The following is a 24,130-nucleotide window of genomic DNA, read 5'->3' as shown; positions in this document are numbered from 1 at the left end:
GAAAACAGGGCCTTTACAACAACCAGCTTGAATTGACAGCCAGCCCAGAAAGCTGGTCTGATGGCAGACCATTATATTGTTGTGTCAGAGTCTTGCTGGAAAACCTGTACTTTGAAAAATGTTCAGGTTTCACTTCTAACAAAATCCACCAAGAAAATGGAAAAAAATACTTGTAATTAAGGCCTTTGACTCTAACAGTTACCTAGTTGTAAAATTAAAACATGTGGCAACCACCTGCTAAAGAATTCGGAGGGAAGAAAGATACCTTGTTTTTCTACCTGACCTAAAATCATTTTTTTTGAGCACACTTATATTTCTCAGTATTTTTGCACTTAAACAAAAGCTGTCTGCACTGTGTAGAAAGATGACTAAGCAATTTTGTATTAAGTAATCAAAGACAGCCCTGCCAATGTTAGAATAATTACGTTTCTGGAGCCTAATATAAACAGTTCCAAGAACTACATGTGGTCTTATCAAAGTATATATTACAAGTAGTCCACCTGAGGCCAGCTGGCTGACAGATCAACCCATTAAAAATAGAGCTCTTCAGAATTTGGAGTATTAGTTTTCTTTTCTTGAGATATTTTTCCTGCATCCAACTTTGTTTCTTTGGGAATGTTTTCAGATATACAAAGGACTGAAAAAAAAAACCTGTTATGGAATTGTACCTCTTGTAAGTGAGTGAGTGTTTCCCTTGGGGTGCTATGGAATTCACATCATTTCAATTTCAGCTGTCTATAAGAATTGCCAAAGCAAAAGGGAACAAACGAACCTGCCTCATTCCCACTCAAGTTGAAGGGTTTATATTTTGCCTAATCATTGCCAAGGTGTATAGAAACTACTATACACCACTGGTCATTACCAAGTACCTTGACGGGTGTGTGTTTGTGTGTGTGTGTGTGTGTGTGTGTGTGTGTGTGTGTGTGTGTTCACATAGAGGTTTTAAATTCAGAGCCTTATGTTTTCACTTGGCTTTTTGTTGTTGTTGTTGCTGGTTGTGGAGCTTGAACTCTGGGCCTGGGCACTGTCCCTGAGCTCTTCAGTTCAAGGGTAGCACTCTACCATTTGAGCCACAGTGCCACTTTCAGTTTTCTGGTGGTTAATTGGAGATGAGTCTCACAGGCTTTAGTGCCTGGGCTGGCTTTGAACCTCGAGCCTCAGATCTCAACCTTCTGAGTAGCTAGGATTACAGGTGTCAGCTACCAGCCTTGACTTCATTTGGCTTTTTGTTTTTTGCTCAAGGCTAGTGCTCTCCCACTTGAGCGTTTTGCTGGCTAACTGGAAATAAGTGTCTCGGATATATCTTCCTCATTGGCTTTGAACTGTGATCCTGATATCTGTTTCCTGGAAAATTGGAATTGCAGGTATGAGCCACTGGATCCTGGCCATAATAATAATTATTACTAGCAAGCTTAAAGTTTTAGCTATAACTACTGGAATGGATTAACTATCTGAGAGTTTAAAAGTAAATTCTAAATTTCTATCATGCACTATGACATGAATCCTATCTAACTATATATAGCAGTATAGTCTAAGTGAAGAAAATAAAGATAGGTAGATGAATTCAGTCCACTACAATGTTAAATAGGCGTCTTCCCGCAATGCCAGAGCTCTGCCACTTGACCCACACCCCCTCCATTTCAACTTTTTTAGTAGTTCAATGGAATAATAGTCTCATGGACTTTCCATCCTGTGCTGGTTTCAAATCTCCCATCTCTGCTTCCTGTGTGAACCACAGTATCCAGTGAGCAGGCATTTTTAGTGGAGGGAGCTTCAATGGCAAATGAATGAGAACATGGAATAAGTTCTTGTGCACAAAGTTCAAAGGCATTCTAAGCACTATTGTCTTCTTCATTGTGTTTAAATCCAGATATAATCAAAAGGGGCTGAGACTATAGAACTGTCATCATGGGAAAACTCTGATAAAGACGTTTAACATATGTTTGGAAGTACCACTCATGTAATAGCCATTTTATATGGCGCAGAATATAAATGATGAATACAGCTACCCTGTCCTCCTGAAGTCTAAAGTCTAATGACAGAGACAGGCAACAAATAAAGTACATATTGTGAAAGGGGCAGGGAGGGAAAAATCATATACTATAAGAGAAAACTACAAGAATGATCAGATTCTATATGTATATTTGTGCCAGTACTGGTACTTGAACTCAGGCCCTGGGTTTTCAGTTTTTTCACTCAAAACTGGTGCTCTACCACTTGACCCATATCTCCATTTCTTTCATTTTGGTGATGAGCTAGAACTAAGAGTCTCTTAGATTTGGTTGCCTGGGCTAGCTTTGAACTATGATCCTCAGATCTCAGCCTCCTGAGTAGCTAGAATTACAGGCATGAGTCACTGGTGGCCAGCTCAAACAGGAATAGAAATACACATGGAGACATGCACTCATTAAGGGAACACAAGTTCCTCATAAGGGAATGTAAGCAGGTCAATGAACACAGTTTGTACTCATTCATCAAATATACACTGACATCTATTGCATCCCAGATGCTCATCCCTCTAGATGCAAATAAACTTCCAACTTTCCTCTTCTAAAGAAGTGAGGAGGGAGAACTTTACTAGACTGGCTTGAGGGATGGTATAGTTCTCGTCCCCTTCTTTCCCACTACTGGTCTTATGTAAGTAATACAAAAATCATGATCCACCAGATACTGTGCATCAGAATTTATGCAGACACGGGAATTCATGTAAGACATAAACTAGGGTGTTAGGCGGGAAAGGAGGCATTTTTCTGGATCTATCCAGCTCAGTGATCTTCTGGCCATGAAAGCATGTTTCTTACCCATCAGCAAGCAGAAACTTGCCGATTTCAATGAAGCGGCCCACTGTGTTTTCAAACTCTGGTTCATGATCCCAAGAAATGAATGGTTCATAATAAATTTATCCCAGTGGCCGAACATCTCACAAGCAGCTTTTCCATTTTGAATACCACAAACAGACCTTTTATTTGTTGACATCCAGCCCCTGGATATCCATGAAAACAAGATGTTCTCTTGCTGCTTTTTAAGTTAAACAGATTTAAGTCAGGGTCTCAGTCGAATTTCAAAAACAGATGTTACATAGCAAAAAAATGCTGACCTGACCCCAGCAGTGAGAGGCTCTTTCACTTCAACTTAGATATTTCTTGTCAGCAGCAGGAGTGACGAAAACGTGCCTTAAAATGGAAGCAGGAGTAAATCGACGTTTACTACCGCCTTGTGGTGGGAAGTGACTGACTGCCTTAGAGGTCCGAGAAGTGCCTAGACAGCAGCACTTCTGGTATGGGAGCTAAGTATTTCTAACAGGGAGAGGTTTGGCTACCTTTTCCTCATACCTACCTCTACCTACTCCTCCGTAGGTCCCAGAAGCCTTCAATCAAGCAGCTGTGTTCTACCCATGATGTTTCCTTCTCTACTCTCTCATACAGCTACAGCTCCTACTCAGACTAAACTCTGGAGACTTGCAATGATTTAGCCTTCATTTCTGACTCTGGGCTTTTGTTTCCTCTTTCCTGTAATCGGAAGTGCCTTCCACTTAGTTCACAAATGCTATCTACTTTCCTAAGAGTTTAGCTCAAGTTATTATCTCTTCTGAGTTAAAACTTTTATTGTAAGAAGGCTGAGAGCTGCTGCTTGGAAAGGCCTCTGCATGGCTGAAGAAGCTACTTCCACAGCCCCTGTCAGGCTTGCTAGGAACCTGCAGGACATCCACTGCAGAGGTCTCCTTATTGCACATACTCCTTTTTTACCTGATCAGCCTGCATACTTTTGATATTATATTTGCTTCCCTAATTCCTTGTGTAGAGACAGTCTCAGATGCCATGTGCCTGAGGTCCTTTTGGCTGTCTGTCTTAGCTCCCTGTGTGTTGATCTGGCGTCGACATGAGGCAGACTTGGGCTCCCTACATAGTGTGCAGCTCTAGAATGGAGATGGGGCTTCGGTCCAGTGAGGGGCTCAGCTAAATATATCCACACTGTGGTTCAGAAACCTTTTAGTTTATACCGCATTATGGTTCAGGTTTCAAAGTACAGATCTTAAATGCTATGTTCATTAAGAAATCCAGGGTATTCTGATTTTGGTTTTCTTTGCATTATATTATTATTCTTAGGAATAGTTCATGTAACAAGAAGAAAATTTGACCTTTGCTCAGGTTAAAGCAGTAATAGGAACTTGAAAAAAAAGGGGGGGGGTAAATTATTGACTGAGTAGTATTACCTACAAATTCCAGAATTTTCTGAGTTTTAGGACATTGTGAAGCATGACTGATTATCAGAATTTTATACAACAGTACCAGTGAAATTCCAAGTTGGAATTGTTTTGTTACTCTGGTTGTTGTGCCAAATTGTGGTACACTTAGAAAATTCTACAGTCGTCGATTTTTAGGGTGTTACAGTTCAACACCTTTTTGTTAGTAATCATTTGCCAATAGTGTCTTCATCTGTTAAGGGAGATGTCCCGGTGAGGTACATGCTCTGAAATGGGCAGTGAAGAGCTAGCTGGGAATGCTGAAGGCTAGTGTGAACCAACATGGGGAGCAGATGCCCACCTCACACTTGTATCTGGGCATCTTCATTGAGGGCGAAAAACAGTGAGTGTGCAAAATTCTGTTAGTGAGTCTTCACTTGCAAATTCAGGGGCTTAGAAAACAAAAGCACAAAACTTGGAGTGTGTTTTCGGAATCAAATGGACTTTATGGAACAAGCTAAGCAAGCCGTATGGATGCCACATTTGTGAAGAGCAGAGGGCACAGGAGAGCCGGCAAGATTGGTCAAGTTAGGGGACAAGGGTTAGCCATAGTATCTATGTAAATGTGAAAAGGAAGACATTTGATCTTCTCATGCTTGGTGTAACTAATCACTTCATTACTGGAAACAGAACTCATTATAGCTCCTTAGCAAACTGCTTGCTAAGTGAGGTTCACTGGTGTGGTCCCAATTGGTTCGAGTGGAGGGGAAAATCTGGCCTCTGTCCTCCAAAAAAAAAAGGGGCAAATTTTAATATTATAAATTGCAAGGATCAAAGAATTGTGTTTCCTGGAACAAGTGTTGTTGGGACTCCTATTTTTACCATCTGTTTCAGTGTTGACTCATAAGAAATATTGTTACATTTAAGATAACCATCTGTATGGGGAATTTATTTGCAATGCTGTCTAAGTACTGTATTTTTTTCTATTACCTTAGTGTCATAATGTTGGTCTTTATTTTAAAGTCATATGCATGTTATCCTGCCAAGGAATCTTTACATAGACCGAAACAAACAATAATACACAAATGCCTTCAGTTTCTGAGAAAATGAGGCAAAGGATGGAAAAGGAACAGGAGAGGAAAGTTATCCAAGACTCTTGGGACACAGACAAATGTCTATAAAGCCTGTGTTCATAGGAACAGTGGGCTTGGGTAAAGAGTCATGTGGTAGGAGCAATAAATAAAGAATAATAAAAAGACGAAGCACAAAAATTTTTTATTGTAAAAATGATGTACAGAGGGGTTATGGTTACATAAGGCAATGGGTACATTTCCTTTGAAACAGCTCCCTCATTTCTCCTGCTTCCCCTTCCCCCCATTCCCCTCTTCTCCAAGATACAAAGGTCATTACAAACATAGTACCTGGTGAGTGTCTCTGTTGCATTGGTTTACCTTTTGTTCCACCATTTTTGTGCTCCCCCTTTCCCTCCTGAAATCAGATACACTTATATACAAGGCAAAGGAAACAGAAATCAGACAGTGTCAATAGTGAATAAACCTAAGGGAGAAAAAAATTAGAAAAAGAAATATCTGCAAATAGTATACTAAAAAAACCCCTCTGCTTCCATTTTTTGGAGTTCAGTTGGTAAGTATCGTTTTATAAGTCATATGCATATAGCTGTTGAGTTATTGTGATTCTCTGCTAAGAATATCCTAGACATTGTCTAGTTATTAGCTCAACTTTTATCAGTATCTCAGAACCATCCTCTCTTTTAACTTCTACAGAATTATTTGGCAATGTTCTTGGTGGTCAGTAACCACATGGCTTGTTCTGCAAATATTTTATGATTTCTCTTCCTCTTGATCAGATCTGAAGCTGATCAGTGTAGGATTAGAATTTTTTTTTGCCAGTCCTGGCTTGAACTTAGGGCCTGAGCACTGTTCTTGTGCTTTCTCACGGTTAGAGTTCTACCACTTGAGCAGCAGCACCACTTCTGGCTTTTTCTATGTATGTGGTACTGAGGAATCAAACCTGGGTCTTTGTGCATGCTAGGCAAGCACTCTACCACTAGGCCAAACTCCCAGCCAGAATAGATCTTTTTCAATATCCCCTCAAGTGCTCTCTGCTAGACAGGTATAGGAAACATGAGCTGCATTTTTAAAGAATCTTGGCTGGTGACTACCAACTAATGCCCCAGTTTGGTTATAAGCAGTTTGTTCTGTGCTCTTGGTTTTACCTTTCTGGGATCACCATAGAAATGCAAGTGCTGGCTCTCCTTGTGCCAGCAAGGGTCACAAGACTGCTTCTGGCCTATGAGTTGTGAACAGAAGTATCATGTCTCTTCTGGGTAGATTTGCTCATGGGAGTCCCTTCAGAGATCTTTCTCTCCACTATGGTGATCAATATTTCCCAAAGACAGCTTTCCAGAGGTGCCCCTGACTAAGGAAGTCAATGATGAGGAGCAGAGGACCCTCTCCCCCATCTCACCAGGGTTAATGAGAAACAACGAGTGACAAGCAAACTGTATAAAAAGCACTGAGACTGGCTGGGAGTTTGGCCTAGTGGTAGAGTGCTTGAATAGCATGCATGAAGCCCTGAGTCCAATTCCTTGGTACCACATACATGAAAAAAGCCAGAAGTGGCACTGTGGCTCAAGTGGCAGGGCACTAGCCTTGAGCAAAAAGTGCCTAAACCCTGAGTTCAAGCCCCAAGACTGGAAAAAAGAAAAGTTAGAAAAAAATTACTGAGATTTTGTTGTTATTTCTATCCCCAGCATACGCTAGCTTGTCATAGGTGAAAGTGGTCCCGTCAGCTCTGACATAAGGCAATGTACTTCTCTAGCAAGTACTTATTCTAGTCTGTATCTAGTCTCTATGTCCTTCTGTGACTTCTGATCTAGAAACAGGGACAGGCAAGCTGATTGGAACACTTTTTCAGGGAGAGCATCAGGGCATAGAAATGGCTTGTATTTCACTTCCTCATTGACCTCATTTCATTCTCAGGAGCCATTTAAGTACTATTAACTATGGACGTGTTTGTACATCTCATGATTGTTTATATCAAGCACGACAAACTTAAATGTTCTTAAGAGTTAAAGAGGTAAATATCTGAGGGAAATGGGGAATGCATGAATTGCAAAGAATACTACAATTTAAAGTTTTTATGAAAATATGGTCTGCAAGCCAGGCACTTGTAGCATATGCCTGTAATCTCAGCTATTCAGAAGGCTGAGATCTGAGGATCATGTTCCAAGCCAGTAAGGCAGGGAAGTTAGTGATACTCTTATGTCCATTTAATCATCAAAATCCAGAAATGGAGGGGTGTGGCTCAAGTGATAGGGTGTCAGTATTGAGAGAAAAAGCTTAGGCTCAGTGCTCAGGTCCTATGTTCAAGCTGAAATATTCACACACACACACACACACACACACACACACACACACACACACAGTTCCCTTATTTAATAGTCATGGAGCACTATATATGTTCTGAGCACAGTTCTGAGACCTTTATAAATATCAGCTTAAATTCTCAGAACATTTTACAGATTAAAAAAAAAAAATCAAGATCTAGAGATGGTGAGTTATTTGCCTGAGTTCACACAGCTAGTTAATGGCTGTGGACTGGGATTTATACCCAGCTAACTTGGTCTAAGAATATTTATGTTTAGTTAGAACACCCTGTTACACCTTAGAAGATGATAGAAGGTCAGTAAGGGCAAGGACCTTATGTGATGGCCTGGAAGGATTTATGCTTCCCAACAAAGTCTTACCAAGAGCCATTTCCTGTCAGGACAGTTTGGCTTACTTCATGGTAGTATAAGCTCATATGTAATGTTTATTAATGAAGTAAAAATGAATCTCCTGTTTATGTTCATTTGTACTTTGGCAAAGTGATTTATTATTTCACTTAAGTGGGGTTCACTTAAGAAAATAAGCTGAATTCATCCTAAAATTTTAAAAAGAAATAAATTACCACCCTTCACACTTTGACCTTTTTTTTTTTGCTTTACTCATTTCATTAGCTTTAGACAGGAAGCTAAGGTAAGCTCATGTATGCCTGTTTGAGGACATATTTGGGTTTTGGAGGATCTGAAGATTATTTAGGAGACTTATTATTGAGAGGCTTTCTTTATGAAGCAGAGGACAATATTAAATGTGAAATGTTAGGTTTGGGCTTGTAGCCAAGCTATGTGACTCCAGCTCCACTGGTTTCATGGCACTTCGGTCTCTAATCTTTCAATTTCTTAGAAAGAAGTTAAATGCTCTTAGGAGCATTCCACAAAAATGTCACAACAACTTTACATTGGTCTTCATTTCAGTTACTTTAATAATTACAGGTTCATAATATAAGGTGCATGAGGTGGCAGAGAAAATTTGGAAACATTATGACCCCTTTGCCAGGATGAGGCCAATGAAAAATAAATAAAGAGTATCAGGCATCACAATTTATGTCAGTGAACACATTGTTGGTTTCACCAAAATTTCCACTGCATTAATTTATTTTTTTAAAGAGTTGATTTCACTGGAGATAATACTAGAATTGCTAGTGTAGCCCAGACCTAAAATAGTGCCTGCTATGGAGATGACTCAGTTCAACTCCTATCTACTGGTCTCTGCAGAATGAATGAAAATGTGTATATGAAGAAGGGGCTGATAATGGTGATCATACCTCCTTCATCAATCTCAACTTATAATTGCCTCATTGATTTATGTTATATAGGTCTCATTATATAATTAGCCAGTGATCTGTTGGAAGCACTTTGATTGTTTCTCAGTCTCTCACGGTAACAAACATCTCTATACAGATGCTTCTTGATTTACACTGAACTGACATCTTGAAAAACCCATCATAAACTGGAAATACGTGTTCCATATCTAACCTGCCAAATATGGTCACATAGGCCACATGGTAAAGTTCAATGTATCAGTGGTTTGTCCTCATGATAGTTGGTTTGACTGAAAAAAAACTATGGTATCCACTTGCCCAGAGTATTGGGCTACCAATTACTAGCCTGGGAAAAGATCCAAATGGAGAATTCAAAGTACAGCTTGTAATGAGTGCATATGGTTTTTGTAGCATTATAAAACCGAAAATTCCTAAATAGAACCATTGTAAGTCAGGGACCACCTGCATTTATACAGTTTGTAAATCTGTGATAAAATCGGGATGAAAATCATGGGTTTAATATATTTACAGGAGAAATTCTTTGAAGAACTTGCAGAAAATGTTCTTGGTAAAGTTCTTTCCTTAAAGGCCCACATATGTTTGCATTCACTCCCTCACCCCACCCCTGCTTTTGCATTCTCTGGATTTGATAAATACACATTCTCCCAAATGCAGGGTACCCCATGTCACACTATATCATTTTTAGTTATTAAATAACAGGACTCAATATTAATGTTGGCTTTCTCCATCCTTCTTTAAGAAAGTCTTTTCAGCCAAAGATATTAAAGCACTTTTTTTTCCCTGTCAGTGAAACAGCCAGCATCCTGAAATCACAGCTCATTTAGACCACATTGGCGTGAATATTCAGACTCCATTTGTCTCCAGCTCTTAAAGCTGGTGTTAGAGTGAATGATGGAATTTTGTTTTGAATTAGCAAAAGGGAAGGAGGTGGGGGAAAGAATCTCCAACGAATAAGTTTAGCCTAACGTACCTGTTTCAGTGACTGTAGATTTGTCTTTTCCTCAAGAGAAAGGGGAAGAAAGTATAGATTTAATTTGACATTGATGGACTTGAGCTAGAGAGAATAGTAGGGAGGAAAATGTCTTAGTTCTCCCTGGGGCATTTCCCCTCCTCTTTGAATATTTGTTTCTACTTAAATCCGACTGGAGTCTTATCATAAAGAGTCATGCCTTACCAAACATCTCAAAGCAGGTTTTAGAAGTAGTTGAGTCAATGTCCTTTAATATTAAAAGTCATATCACATTTGGAACCACAGGTGAGACTTTTGATGGTTAAGTTCAGAGTAAAATAGCATCATCATCATCATCATCACTTTCTTTTTATTGAATATTCACTTGTGCTAAGGGAACAATGGCTGAAAAGGAGTTCCCAGCAGAGCTCCTGGCAACATGGTGTTTTCCATGTCTTCTGCAGCTCCATCTGGGCTGGGCCAACCTGGCACAGTCTGTCAATGGCTGCGTGGAATGGGAAATGTGTGTGTGTGTGTGTGTGTGTGTGTGTGTGTGTGTGTGTGTGTGTGTGCGTGTGTGTGCGTGTTTCCAGAGGCACCTCTTAAGAGCAGATGCAGTTCCATGCCCAAGAAATCCCCTTATTTAGTCAAGTTTAGAACGATAAGCAGTGAGGTGGAATGTGCTTTAAGCCTTCTTAAAGCTAGAAAGACACTGAGCCACCTGTGTTGTCACGGCCCTCTAATCCCCAGACAAACATTGGCTATATCCAAGCTCACTGAGTGCTTGCCTTCTTGTGTCCCATGGCAAGGACCCTTGAAGCAGCCTCCTTGAGAGAAAATGGGATAAGAGAGTGGATTCCAAGCCTTCACCCACCAAGCCTTGTTCTACAGCAACTCCCAGAAATCCAAAAGGAAGCATCTTAGTTTCCCAAAGACCTCAGATCCTGCATGAGCTACAGGGGAGACGCAGCATTTCATCAGGGGCATCCCAGGGAGATTCCTTCTGAAAAATTTTGAGGAAAAAGAAAGACTAAAAACAAAATCCCCCAAATTTCACTTTTGGTTCCGTCTGGAGTTCCAACTGACTCAAACACGATTGGCCCGGAGTGATTGTAGTCTCCCATTTATGGGCTTCTCAAATAAGGGCAATGATAGCTAGGTGCTTACAACTCACAACTCTTCTTGCACATGCTGTTAGGGAAATGATCTTTTTCTCCAGGCCCTTGAGCTGACTGAAATTAATGAAGCACAGTTGGGAGACACCCAGGCTGGTGGCTGGTCAGCATTCACTGGAATGCTTCGGTGAGGCCACTCATGGCTCCCAGAGCTGCTTCCTCTCCTTTCAGAATTTCTTATTTTATAGAAATAGCTATCTTAGTTCAAAGTCAGCCTAGGTAGAAAAGTCTTTAAGACTCTTATCTACAATTAACCACTTAAAAAAAAAAGCCTGGGGGGAGGGAAATGGGGACCAAAACATGAGAAAGGATATCCATGTTTGTGAAGTAATGCACCTTCTATCTGGCGACTAGTATGGAACCCTTCTATTCATTACAATAAAAATATATGAAAAAAAAGCCTTTAGTGGAGATATGGCTGAAGTATAGAGCACCAACTTTGAGCGAAAAAGTTAAGGGACAGGTCTTAGGCTCTGGGTTTAAGCCCCAAGACTGGCATGCATGTGTGCACGTGTGTACACACACACACACACACACACACACACACAAATTTCTATTGAAGTCCCTACCCCACTCCCACATAAGAAAGAATGAAACCATATCTTGAGAGAAGGTCTTTGCAAAGGTTAATTAAAATGAAGCCTTTAGGGGTGAGTCTCATCTAATGTGACCGCTGTTCTTACAAGAAGAGGACATTCAGGCACAAAGAGAGGCACTGGACAGGTGTCTACCCAAAGATGTCCTGTAGAGACCTGAGGAGAGGGTGCCAAAAGAGATCTTAGAAGAAATCCTCTTTGGCAACACCTTAATCTCAGATCTCAGAGATCCAGCTTCTAGATTTGTGAGAAAATATTGTGTTTTAATTCCATGAAACACTGCCATGGCAGCCCAAATAAGCTAGTCAAGAGATAGCTACTGCTATAATCCTGACAAGATAATTGCCTGAAAACTGTGCTACACTTCTGAAAAACTTCCCTCCTTCCAGAGGTCAATTTCAGTTTCCTTTGATTCTCCATGCTCTAATTTAGAAATTCCCCCCTTTCTGCTTCTCATGTAACAGACAGTCTCCTGCCAGGAAAGGAAGATTTGCTCTTTGCTCCTGAAGTCACTAGCATTTGCACAAACATGAGTCTATTGATCCTGGAAGAGACACTCATGGCCCTTATAACAAGTCCACAGCATTACTCACAGAAAGCAAAGACTTATTTATTAACATGGGGCTGTTTTGAACATAGAATATATGCCAAAAAGAGTAAAAAGAGGAAACAGGAAGTGAGATGAAAAACTCAGGAAAACAGTTCTTTCAAGCCTGGTTACTTCTACTTGATGAATAGTAAGTCAATGAGAAGGCTCTTAATGGGAAGACTTAGTTCTCAAACTCTGCCATAAGATGCCAGAGTTTAGACCCAGGCAGGGAGTCTATGAATTTCTATGTGTAGAGTCCAAAGAAAAACACACAGACTATACTCACAGGTAACCAGTCAGATGTCTACGATTTGGCCTCTGATTGTTCACCAAGTCCTGTGAAATTTGATCAAAAGATCTTCAGACTTTTTCTTGAAACTGGAAAGAAAGCAAGGATTGAAACATAAATAAATGGAATGTATTTTAGTTAATGTAAACTATCTATATTAAATATCATTTTCCTTCTTAGGTATCATTGTTTGGTTTTGCTTTTCACAGCACTAAGGATTGAACAGAGGGCCTCACTCTTGTTACCAGTTGAGCCAAATCCTTAGCTTTTTGCCTGGCAGCCTCAAACTCCTGCCTTTGATACTTAAGTAGCTGGGATTATAGGTATGTGCCACAACACCCTGGCTTCTCGAGTATTGTTAATTAAGACTTAGGGGAAACTAAGAATTGAGATTAAAAAATAGCTACTGTGGATTTGCATTTTTAAATAAAAGATTGCAATTACTATAGAACCAACCCCTGGATTATTTTTTTCTTAATTTAAATTTTATTGTGATGGTGATCTACAGTAGGGTTAGAATTATATGAGTCAGTTAATGAGTACATTTGTTTTTCTTTTTTGGCAGTCCTCGGACTTGAGCTCAGGGCTTGAGCACTGTCCTGGGGTTTTTTCAAGGCTAGACTTCTACCACTTGAGCCACAGCACCACTTCTGGCTTTTTTCTATGTATGTGGTACTGAGGAATCGAACCCGGGTCTTCGTGCATGCTAAGCAAGCACTCTACCACTGGGACAAACTCCTGGCCCCAAGTACATTTCTTTTTGAGCAGTGTCACCCCTCCCTCATTTTTGCCCAGTTTTCTCCCTCTCTGTCTCCCTCTCTCTCTGCGTCCCTCATTTTTGCCCAGTTTTCTCCCTCTTTGCCTCCCCCTCTCTCAAGTTGTATAGTTCATTTCTGACACAGTGTCTAGTGAGTATCACTGCTGAATGGACATGATTAATTAAACAGCATTCTAGATATTCACACCATGAAAACAAAGGAGGATGTTCTTAGGAGAAGATCACAAAGTCTCAATAGCTATGTGATATGCTAATATAAAATGATGCTTGTCAAAATGAACTCTGAGAAATGTAAACAGTGTTTTTTGTTCGTTTGTTTGTGTGTTTTGGCCAGTCTGGGTCTTGAACTCAAGGCCTGGACACTGTCCCTGAGCTTCTTTTGCTTAAGGCTAGCACCCTATCACTTGAGCCACAATGCTACTTCCTATTTTTTCTGTTTATGGGGAACTGAGGAATCAGAACTTCATGCATGCTAGGCAAACACTCTACCACTGAGCCACATTGGCACCATCAACAAGTGGTTTCTTACCATACTGTTTGCGGTTATTTTTCCCCATCAGTTCATTCCCCTTTGTCATTGTTTTTGATTTCTGTACCCTGGGTTATTCTTAATAAGGAGTCAGAAAAGGTTATACAAACAATACAACCTTCTCTGCTCTCAACTCCTTCTGCATTTTTATTTTAGTGGAAAAGGAAATAGAAGAAGAAAATGCTATTGGGTGGATTTTTTTTTAATCTGCGGTATCTGTGTATGCCCATGAACTTTCCTGTTAGCAAGATACACAGAAAGATGTTAGTGAGAAAATAACGTAAATGGTGAAATGCCTAAACATGGTATATGTCTTCAGATAACTTTCCTTTCTATTTTGAGTTAAGATTTGATTTAAGGATCAGACAGCTGGTGAAGCTCTTACTTTTTCTGTCAAGATCTTGCTCTATTTATTGCCAGTTACTCTGCAATTCCAAGTAGATGCCCAAGGAAACCATTCCTCGTTTTACTCCTTCAAGCCACACCTGGCACTTCTGGCTGACCTAGCTCAGTAGAAGTTGCCAGAAAGTTCTCTGCAGGCCAAGCTGAGTCTAGACTAGACGTGGTAAGGCAGGAAAATGCTCAGGATGAAGGAAGGAGGAAGGAAGGGAGGGGGGGACTAGACGTGTGAGAGCCTGTCCTTTCTCCCCAGTCCCATCAAGCCAGTGGCGCCCAGCCAGGCTCTATTGCTACTCAGATTTAACCATCTACTCCATGTAGAGAGAAATGGATTTTACATGAAAACATTCATTGTGGGAGAACCAAGGGGGTAATAAAAGAGAGGAAGGGCTTCCCCCACTGTCCATCACGTCTCTAGCTAAGAGTAGATTTTCTATGGGCTCTTAGGAAACGCTCTAGGTTCAACCACCAGAAACAGTAACTAGGAAATTTTTAGATTTTTCATATGGAAAAACAATGCCAGGACCCAGATTTTCATATGGAAAAGCAGTACAGGACCTATTTACAAAGAAAAACATGAGAACTCAGACCTTAAAATGTCTACTGTGAATGTTCTATGAAAGATCCACACAGATTCTAGAGGATGGAAGTGTGGGGAGATAATAACTGACAGAAACAGGGACTTGGCCACTGCAAAGGCAAATGAATAACTTCATAGCCAGCAAGAAGAACCAATTAAAAGAGAACTAATTTAACATTTCACCCTACACAGGTGAATTAGGACATCTTGATTTCAACAGGACAATTTCTATACTTTTTCTACTAAAAAAAAATAAAAAATCTCTGCTCTGCATTCATTATGAAAATAACAATGACTTGTTATTGGGTAATTTCTTTTTGTCCATGGCTCTGAACTGAACAGAGTATTTGTACACAGGTATGTCATTCAATCCTTACAAGAACCTTGTAAGACCTATATTCTTAATTTAATACTGAGAAGTTCATTGTTTAAATTCACCCAGTGGGAAAGTGTTCTAAGCTAGTGAGACCCAGCTTGACTGATGGGTGTATTTCAAGGATGAAGGTACACATTACCCTTTTTTTTTTTTTGAGTGAGTGCTGTGCATGAGAACAAGGCATTTGGTGATAAACAAGAAATCTGGATTCCTGGAGCTCATATTGTGGTCAGCACAGAAATTATGTATTTCTGATATTCAGTCAATAATAGCAGGATGTGGTGTTTTGGGAAGCCTCTGGAGGGTAGGTTGGGTGGTGTTATGGTTTGATTGTGCCGATCAATGATACACAGTTGGAAAAGCCACAAATCCATATGTTGGTGGTATTTGGAGTAGAACTATTATGGGTTGGTAATTAGGATAAGATGAAGAAGCCTAAGTAGTAGGGCTTCACCAGTCTTGCCATGTGGAGCCTGCACACATGTCACATGGTAAGAAGCCCTTCCCAGATGCCAGCACCTTGACATTGGGATTCTTTATAAATTAGCCCAGCCTGTGGCATTCTGTTACTGAAGCAGCAAATACAACAGAGCCAAGCGAGGGGTGGTATCTCTGAAGAGAAGATGCCTAGGGTGAAGGAACATTGGTAAAGAGTCATCTAGTGAAGAACTGACAGAATGGCATTTCAGTGACAGCCCCTGAGAATGCTGGTGTAGGGCTTATGTGAGTCAGCTCTGTGCTCTGTGAGGATAGAACTCATTGGTGTTATTCAGGCCCAATGGAATTTCAGTTTGAATGTCATGAATAGAGGACACTATGATGAAGAATGTATTAAAGGAAAGGGTACCCCCCCACACACTATGGTCCTCAAAAGAGGTTGTTTCTCCTCGACATTAGAGGTGGCTGGCAACCTGTCCCTTCCTGTAAACAGGAAGACCAGGGACTGTCATGATCACTTAGAATCCACGATGATGACAGAGCTCCTGTCCCCTGCTTGCTTGGTAATTTGAAGAAAGCTGCTGCCTAGTTAATGGCACGTGCCTATAATGTTAGCTACTCAGGAGGCTGAGATCTGAAGATCAAGGTTCAAAGCCAGCCTGCTCAGGAAAATCTATGATTCTCTTTTATCTCCAGTTAACCACTACAAAGCTGGAAGTGGCTTTGAGCACAGAAGTTCAAAGAATACCTAGGCCCTGAGTTTAGTACTGGGATACACACACACACACACACACACACACACACACACACACGCATTGCTAAAATCTATTCATTCTGAACATGCTGGATGGTAATGCAGAATATTTGTCAATAACACAGAGAAGAATGAAAAGCTACAGAACAGAATCTTTGGGATGACAAAGGAATGGTAAGTAGCTATTTTTGTCTTAATTGGCAGGAAGTCAAATAATTTGTAGGGATGGATATTAAAATACAATATTTAAAAATAGTTGCATGAGTTTTAGTCAGCATGTGCCAGTAACGATAAAACACTAATAATATCCTCTGATTTACATGTCTAGTTGGACATGGAAGCTAGGAGTATATCAAAAAGGAAGAAATGGGTAACAGTGATGGATTCGGGTTGTTTAAATAATAATTGTCTAATGAGCAAGTAGACCTTGACTCCTGACTTCCTTCATGTGTAGCAGTACCAGCACACACACACACACACACACACACACACACACACACACACACACACACACACACACACTACTAATGATGATAATCTTTGGCATTGGTGAGGGTAGGAGACCTGTAACTGCAGGAGTATGAGCAGTTGTTTCACTCTGTGAAAACCGTAGTTGGGAAGGCTGGCCTCAATTTGGCTCATTATTTCTAAAGTAAAAATTAACACTGGAGTATTTATCAATGACTTAGTGAATGTTCCGTGTGTGTGTGTGTGTGTGTGCATTTACCATATCTTAGAAGGGAAATAAAATAGTTTAAATACAGGGACTACTTCCCATCTTTGGGTGCCATGAAAGTTCACTGGAACACAGCATTGGCCTCATCGTCTACTTGTCCGGCTTCATGTACAGTCTCCCGTTTTCCAGCCTGATTTCTAGTAGCTCATTTGTGTATCAAGACCTTGTACAAGACTTCCTCATGTGTTTCCATTCAAACTTGTAAGCCTTAGGTAAAACTTGTCTATATGAATGTATTGCAGATTGCAGTAACAATTTTTACTTCTATGCCGATGTAAGGCTCTCTTGCTTATCTTTCCCTTTTCTTCTCTGCTATCCTTTTTCATTTTGTGCCAGTACTGGGGCTTGAACTCAGGGTCTTGTACTCTTAATTTTTATTTTTTTTTCCTTTCTCGAGACTGGTGCTCTACTAGCCTCCTCTCTAGAGCCACATCCCTACTTTCAGCTTTTAACTGATTGATTGGGGATAAAAATCTCAGATTTTTTCTTCCCTGGGCTCAGATCTCAGCTTTCTCCATAGCGAGGTTAATAGACAGTAGTCACCAGTGCTTTAGATTGGTGTTCGTACAGAATTATATATAGGACATATCCACAGGCATTTGTATAAATGAGTAGATAGGAGGCGGAGGATGCAATTAGAGATAATATATTAGGAATTTACCTCCTAATTAAGAATGCAGCTACAATTTCTGTAGGGAAATGTGGAACTAGTTTTCATGATTAAATTATTCAGTGTAAACAAAAATTCTCATGGCCTTCTGAAACAGAGGTACAGAGTGACAGGCAAAGCTGCTAATCAAATTATAAGTGGGCCCTTTCCCTTAAAACAGTGTGGGATCGGGCTGAGAGTTTGGCCTAGTGGTAGAGTGCTTCTCTAGCATGCACAAAGACCTGGGTTCGATTCCTCAGTACCATATACATAGAAAAAAAAAAAAACCAAAACAGTGCGGGACCATGGAGGGAGGTAGACCACAAGAGTCCTGTAGAGCTATCCACCTAATAGAAGATTCTTGGTCTTCAGAGATTCTTGGTTGGATATCAGTTACTTCAATTTTAAAATGAGGACAACAGTAATGACCTTGAGAACGCACAATATTTTGTTAGTATTTTTAGGCTAGAATTGCCATACTGGGTATCAATTTTATCCTTGCTGACAATAATAGGTCAATCTCAGTAATTCTATTCCAAGAATCTAACGTATTGTCTGATAAAACATATGATAATATATAATATCATATGTTCATAGCGTATCATAGAACATATGATTCACAAAAGCTTGTTGAGTGCCTAAGTGAATGAATAAATGCAATAATATATACAATATTTGCTATTAAACTAAACATGCTACAGCTCCTTCCTACTACCAATATACAATTACCAGCTCCTTTCCCTCCCTCCCTCCCTCCCTCCCTCCCTCTCTCATTCTTTCCCACCCTCCCTTCCATCCTTCCTTCTTTCCTTCCTCCTTCTCTCTCTCTCTGTCTTTCCTTCTCTCTCTGTCTCTGTCTCTATCTCTGTCTCTGTCTGTCTGTCTGTCTCTCTCTCTCTCTCTCTCTCTCTCTCTCTCTCTCTCTCTCTCTCTCTCTCTCTGTGTCTTTCTCACTCCCCCCTTCCTTTTGTTCTGGTATAGTATTACTAGGACTTGAATTCAGGGAGGGCCTCACAGTCTCACTCTATCAGGTACAAAGGATGTAGCATAGCTGTATGTTCTCAGAGGAACCAATTTGGTACAAAAGAGGAAGAACAATAATTGCCTTATTGGTACAGAATAAGTTTACAGAACAGTACAAAAGAGGGACTTTGATATCTTACAGCAGGCCACTTGCAGCAGCCTTTTTTGTTTGTTTGTGTGTATACAATCATTTAATTAAGAATAATCCATATGCTCTTTGCTTCAGGCATACGTTTCCGTGCGTGTGTGTGTGTGTGTGTGTGTGCGTGTGTGTGTGTGTGTGTGCGCGTGTGTGTGTGTGTGTGTGTGTGTGTGTACTAGAGTTTGAACTCAAGGCCTAGTGCTCATGCTTGGCCTTTTCACTCAAAGCTGGTGCTCTGCCATTTGAGCTTTTCTCTGGTTAATTGGAGACAAGAATCTCGCAGATATGTCTGTTTGAGCTAATTTTGAACTGCCATACTAAGATGTCAGCATCTGGAGTAGTTAGAGGCATGAGTCACCAACACCTGGCTGAGCCCTTTTAACTCTATTAGACTCTTTATTTTTCATCTCAACAAGGAAGTTAACATTTAAGAATTGCAGATATTCACAAATGGACAATGATCTAATACAGTATTTTTCTGTAGCAACTATATGTCATTAAAGCAATTGATAGGCATAATTTGATTTAGTGGATTCATTTTCCTGCCCATGCAATATGTTTTTATTTGCTTCAATTATTTTAATCTCTTTTTCTGTGTTAGTTTTAATTACTGGTTGAAATTTAAACACACAGCTCTCTATTTCTTCTATGGCCAGTTGCTTAAAGTAAGCAAAATGGAAAACAAAATGGTACCCAAAGTGGCATGATCTCATTTCTCTTCAAATTCTAACTTTCCATTTCCCTCTCCATCACAGATAAGTACTAAAACCGAATCTAGTCTTTCATTTGAATGTAGCAGAGTGCCTCTGGCCTGCTGGAGGGTTCAGGGTTCATATCAGAAGCTATAATCTCTTTGTCCCACCCATAGTCCAAAAGACAGACTCTTCAGCATGAGGAGCACTGAACAAATCCGCTAGGAGATGTCCTTCTTCTTCATTTAAAAGAATACTAGCCTATGCTTTCTCTGTTTGAATTTGCAACGGAAATGCATTCATGGATGAGGTTGTGATCCCATCAACAAGATACATGGCCTTTGCACTAGACAGCTGGCATAGAATCACACTCACTTGGTTCGTGTCTCAGCACCCAGATGTCCATTTGTTATTGCCTAGGAAGCTGTAACAGCAGCACACATAGCTAAGGAACAATGCACAGGGGACCATTTTGTGCAGAGGGCCCTGGGAAGAGCCAGAGGAATTCCTCTGATCAGTCTCCTTTTGACTTTTTCCCATAGACCTTGTTCCTGCACTAAAATGTCTGGAATTCTTGGTAGGAATGAAGTGGTTGGTCACTGGGCGATTAAGCTTTCTATTGCCAATGAGAGCAGCCATTTGTAGACTGATTTCCTGGTGACTGGGGGCATTACACATGAGTTACAAACACAAACAACAGCACTTTTACAGTAAACAGAGCATTCATATCCATTCCCTCAAATGAGTTAGCCAACCCTAGAGGTCAGAAAGACAAGTAGTATTGCCAACATATTATGATGAGACTTTCCCCTCTCCAGAGGGGAAGTGGTTTACCAGAGGCTGGTGATGAGGGGAGTTGAATAAGTCCTCATCTTTTTTCTTTATACAACATCATCCTGCCTCTATTTGATTATTTATTGACAATGTTCATTTAACAGAAACTGGTTCACTGGATTTAAGGGGAAAAAAAAACCAATCACAGCATCTCTTTATAGATATTGGACCAAGCCATTCCTTGGTTCCTAACAGTTGTCATGGACTAAAAACTTTCAGAATCTTTCAAATTATATCTCAGTGGTCCGTATCATGGGCCTTTCTTTTCAGTAATTACATTTAGTGGAAGAGTTACTAAGAGATAAGTGTGTCATGCTATTGTCCTAACTGCAAAGCATACGAATATCAAAATAGGTCTTTTCTAAATGCACTGTGGCCCCCACAGCAGCTTGCCACATGGTGTTCAATACAGAAAGTCTCATCTCTTGTGAGATATGCCAAGATTCACAAGACTTGCTGTTTAATGGTCATTGTATTTTTTTGAGTCTGGATCTTGCTCTGTAACCTTGAACTTGCAAATTCTTCTGCCACAGTCTCCTAATTACTGGGATTACAGACATAGACCACCATGCCTGGGACCTGATTTGTTTTTCAAAATATTGAGGATTTAGAATTATCTTTATAAATTGGGCTCTCATTAATTGCATCTTAAACATCTTTCTTCAGTGGGAGAAAATGGCCTATCCATGCACATTCTGCTAACTGGGTCTTTTCTCCCATGGAAGAAAATGATTTTAGAGTTGATCTATGATTCTTATCTCATGAGACAAAAAAAAATCAAGTAAAGCTTGGGATTTGTATTTCCAGTTATTAAATAGAATTCTCAAAGGATATAGAAGAGATGGTTAAAGACAAGGTCACTGCCCTCACGAAGCTAACACTCATGGGAAAATATATACTACTCTATTTATATCATTTTACTTTCTATATACTTAGTGCTTACCACCATTCTGGGGCAGCTTATTTCTCAACAATTATCTCTTCAGCTGCTCAGTGTTTTCTATGTCTAAATTCGGATGGAAATATTGTCTACTATCATTTCTAGGACTAGAATGAAACTGTTAGAAAGCAGGCAGTTGGACTCTAATGGAAACCTGGACCAACCACTTGATTGGCATTTGAATTAGCTACTTGATAATAATGAGGATAATATCCAAGTTGAAAAATCTCTTACAGCCCCAAACTTAAACTCAGGCTGTGTGTATTTAAAATGTGTATTTAAAATTTTTTAAATATATTTTTTATTGAAATTAATAGAAGGGTTACATTATATTTGCCAGATAGATGGTGCATTAATTAACAAACACTGCTACCCCTTCTCATGTTTTTGTCCCCATTTTCCTCCCCCAAATATTTCAAATTGTTTTATAATAAGGTTATGTATGGAGAAATGATGGATGGCATATGATACATATAGGTCAGGGAAATTGATCCACATAATACAATATGTCAAGTGAATTATCTCTTAATAAATTTATCCTTAAAGGACAGTGTGTGTGTGTGTGTGTGTGTGTGTGTGTGTGTGTGTGTGTGTGTATCCTGGGGTTTGAACTCAGGGCCTGGGTGCTGTCCCTGAACTTATCTGCTCAAAGCTAGCACTCTACTACTTGATCCACAGCTCCATTTTTGGCTTTTTGGTGGATAACTGGGGATAAGAGTCTCATAGACTTTCTGCCCAGGCTGGTTTTGAACTGTGATTCTCGGATCTCAGCTTCCTGAGTAGCTAGGATTACAGGCATGAGTCACCAGCACCCCCGCAACAGTATTTTTTTTCTTTTAGGTAGTCATGCCCCATTCAGATACAAACAAAAATACCCAACACGAGCTGAGTTAGATTTAGCATTTGTACTTGAGCTAATTGAATTAAATAAAAAAGATTAATTCATTCAGCAAAAACTCTTGGTAGTTGATTAGAAATAGCAGCTCATTTCTCTGTTAAAATGGGGAGATTCTGGCATATACAGACCTAATTACCAGCTAAAGAGAGCTGATGCATGCGTGTGTGTACATGCACACACACACACACACACACACACACACACACACACATCTGAAAATCAGCTCCATAAGGAAAACTTCTGAAATGCACTTTCCAGAGAAGATGATTCTTGTATGTATTGGAACACAATATGATCATGAGAAATTGCTGCTAAAAAGACAAAAAACCAAATGACTGTGAATAACTTGAAGCAGCTAAACTAACATCCAAATGCTAGCCCAGAACCTTGAGAAAGGTTACAAATTCATCATGTGAAATATACTAGTCGAGTGATGGAGGGGAAATAGGAAAACATTTAAATTAGCCAGAATTTAAATGATATTTCAACTACACAGATACTCAAGTTGTTTTTGAAGCATTTTCTCATCCACTGTCTTTGTGTATTTTTATTCCCTGATGTAGCTTAAAAGAAAAATAACTCCAGAGATGAAAACTCAAAACTGTTCTTAATGGTTTTAGCTGTTTGCCTCCAAAGGAGGGAATTCCAAGAATTCTGAAATTTGGTCATAAGCTCCATGCATGAGCAAATACGTTTCTATATGGCCCCGCAGTCACTCCTGCAGCACTCAATAATTACTTACTGATGGAATAAATTACCAATGTTTCTCAAGATTACTTTGGATTCTATTTTACCCTATTGCAAAAGATCTCAAGGCATCCAGTCTGTAAGAACATAGCAATCTCTGAATGCTACACAGATATCCATTTCCTCAGGGAGGAAAAACAAATGTGCATTTCATTACAGAAAATGTAGAATATACAGAAATGTATACAGGATGTGAAATTCTATTTTTACAAGCAAATTTGATTTGTTCTATATTTGATTTTTTTCCTTGTAATCATACATATTTTCCTATATCATTGCTTTAGCTTTGATATATTCATGTTTATGTCATCATTCAACCCCTACTTCTGGATATTGACAGTATTTCAAATTAAGGCTTTTAGGGACATCAATGGACATAAATCTTTATTCCTAAATCTCTATCATATTTTCTTTTTGAATTGTTAAAAAGCACTGCAGCAGGTTTTCTGTTGTATCAACCACTGGCAGAGAAATGGATAACCTTTTGTTTCTGTGGTAAAGATCCATTCACATCCAAGATTACAGAAGCTCCGAGGAAAAATGTAGTTGCCTTTTAAAGTCTGGTTATTATTTTTTTAATCTAGAAAGTTTTTTCTAGCATTGGTTGTTTTCCATTGCTTCATCACGCTCCTACTAACTGGCTTATTTTTGGTGACTTGCTTTCAAATGCTTTTTATATTGAGACAAAATGCTCATGCATATTTATGGGTAGAGAACAATAGTCGGGACATATACACAATCTATAATCATCTGGTGGAGGCAAGACGTATTCCCATTTCCTGAAACACCCATCATTCCTCCATACTAGGCACTGTTGTACTCTTCTAATGATTTTGAAATGTCTCATAGATGGTTGCCAACACTATGGTTACCCTACTATGTATGCTACAGAAAACCAAAGTTAGCAGGCAGACAACCTTGAGTCCTCAGACTAAGGTAATTCAAAGACACAGGCAATGAAATGATTAAACTGACACAAACCCACATTCATACATTTACACACACACACACACACACACACACACACACACACACACACACACACACACACACACACACACACAGCCCAGGAAGAGATAAGAACAGACAACTCTTGACAGAGGTGGCTCACAGCATCACAGCAAAGCCTTGGGGTTTTGACAAGCTTA

At 39.7% G+C, this 24,130-nt stretch overlaps 1 protein-coding gene across 1 annotated transcript in view; it reads right to left on the bottom strand.

Annotated features, from left to right (window-relative positions):
• The window catches only part of Cald1 (caldesmon 1), a 178,025-nt gene that overhangs the window by 108,458 nt on the left and 45,437 nt on the right, over positions 1-24,130 (bottom strand). The window contains exon 2 of the mRNA XM_090333336.1: positions 12,465-12,556. The gene's annotated coding sequence lies outside the window, so the exon portion shown is untranslated. The remainder of the gene's footprint in view (positions 1-12,464; positions 12,557-24,130) is intronic.

The sequence above is a fragment of the Megascapheus bottae genome, chromosome 5 (genome assembly GCF_031878675.1).
Source record: "Megascapheus bottae isolate mThoBot1 chromosome 5, mThoBot2.hap1, whole genome shotgun sequence".
Taxonomy (NCBI): domain Eukaryota; kingdom Metazoa; phylum Chordata; class Mammalia; order Rodentia; family Geomyidae; genus Megascapheus; species Megascapheus bottae.
This window is presented reverse-complemented; position numbering and strand designations above follow the sequence as displayed.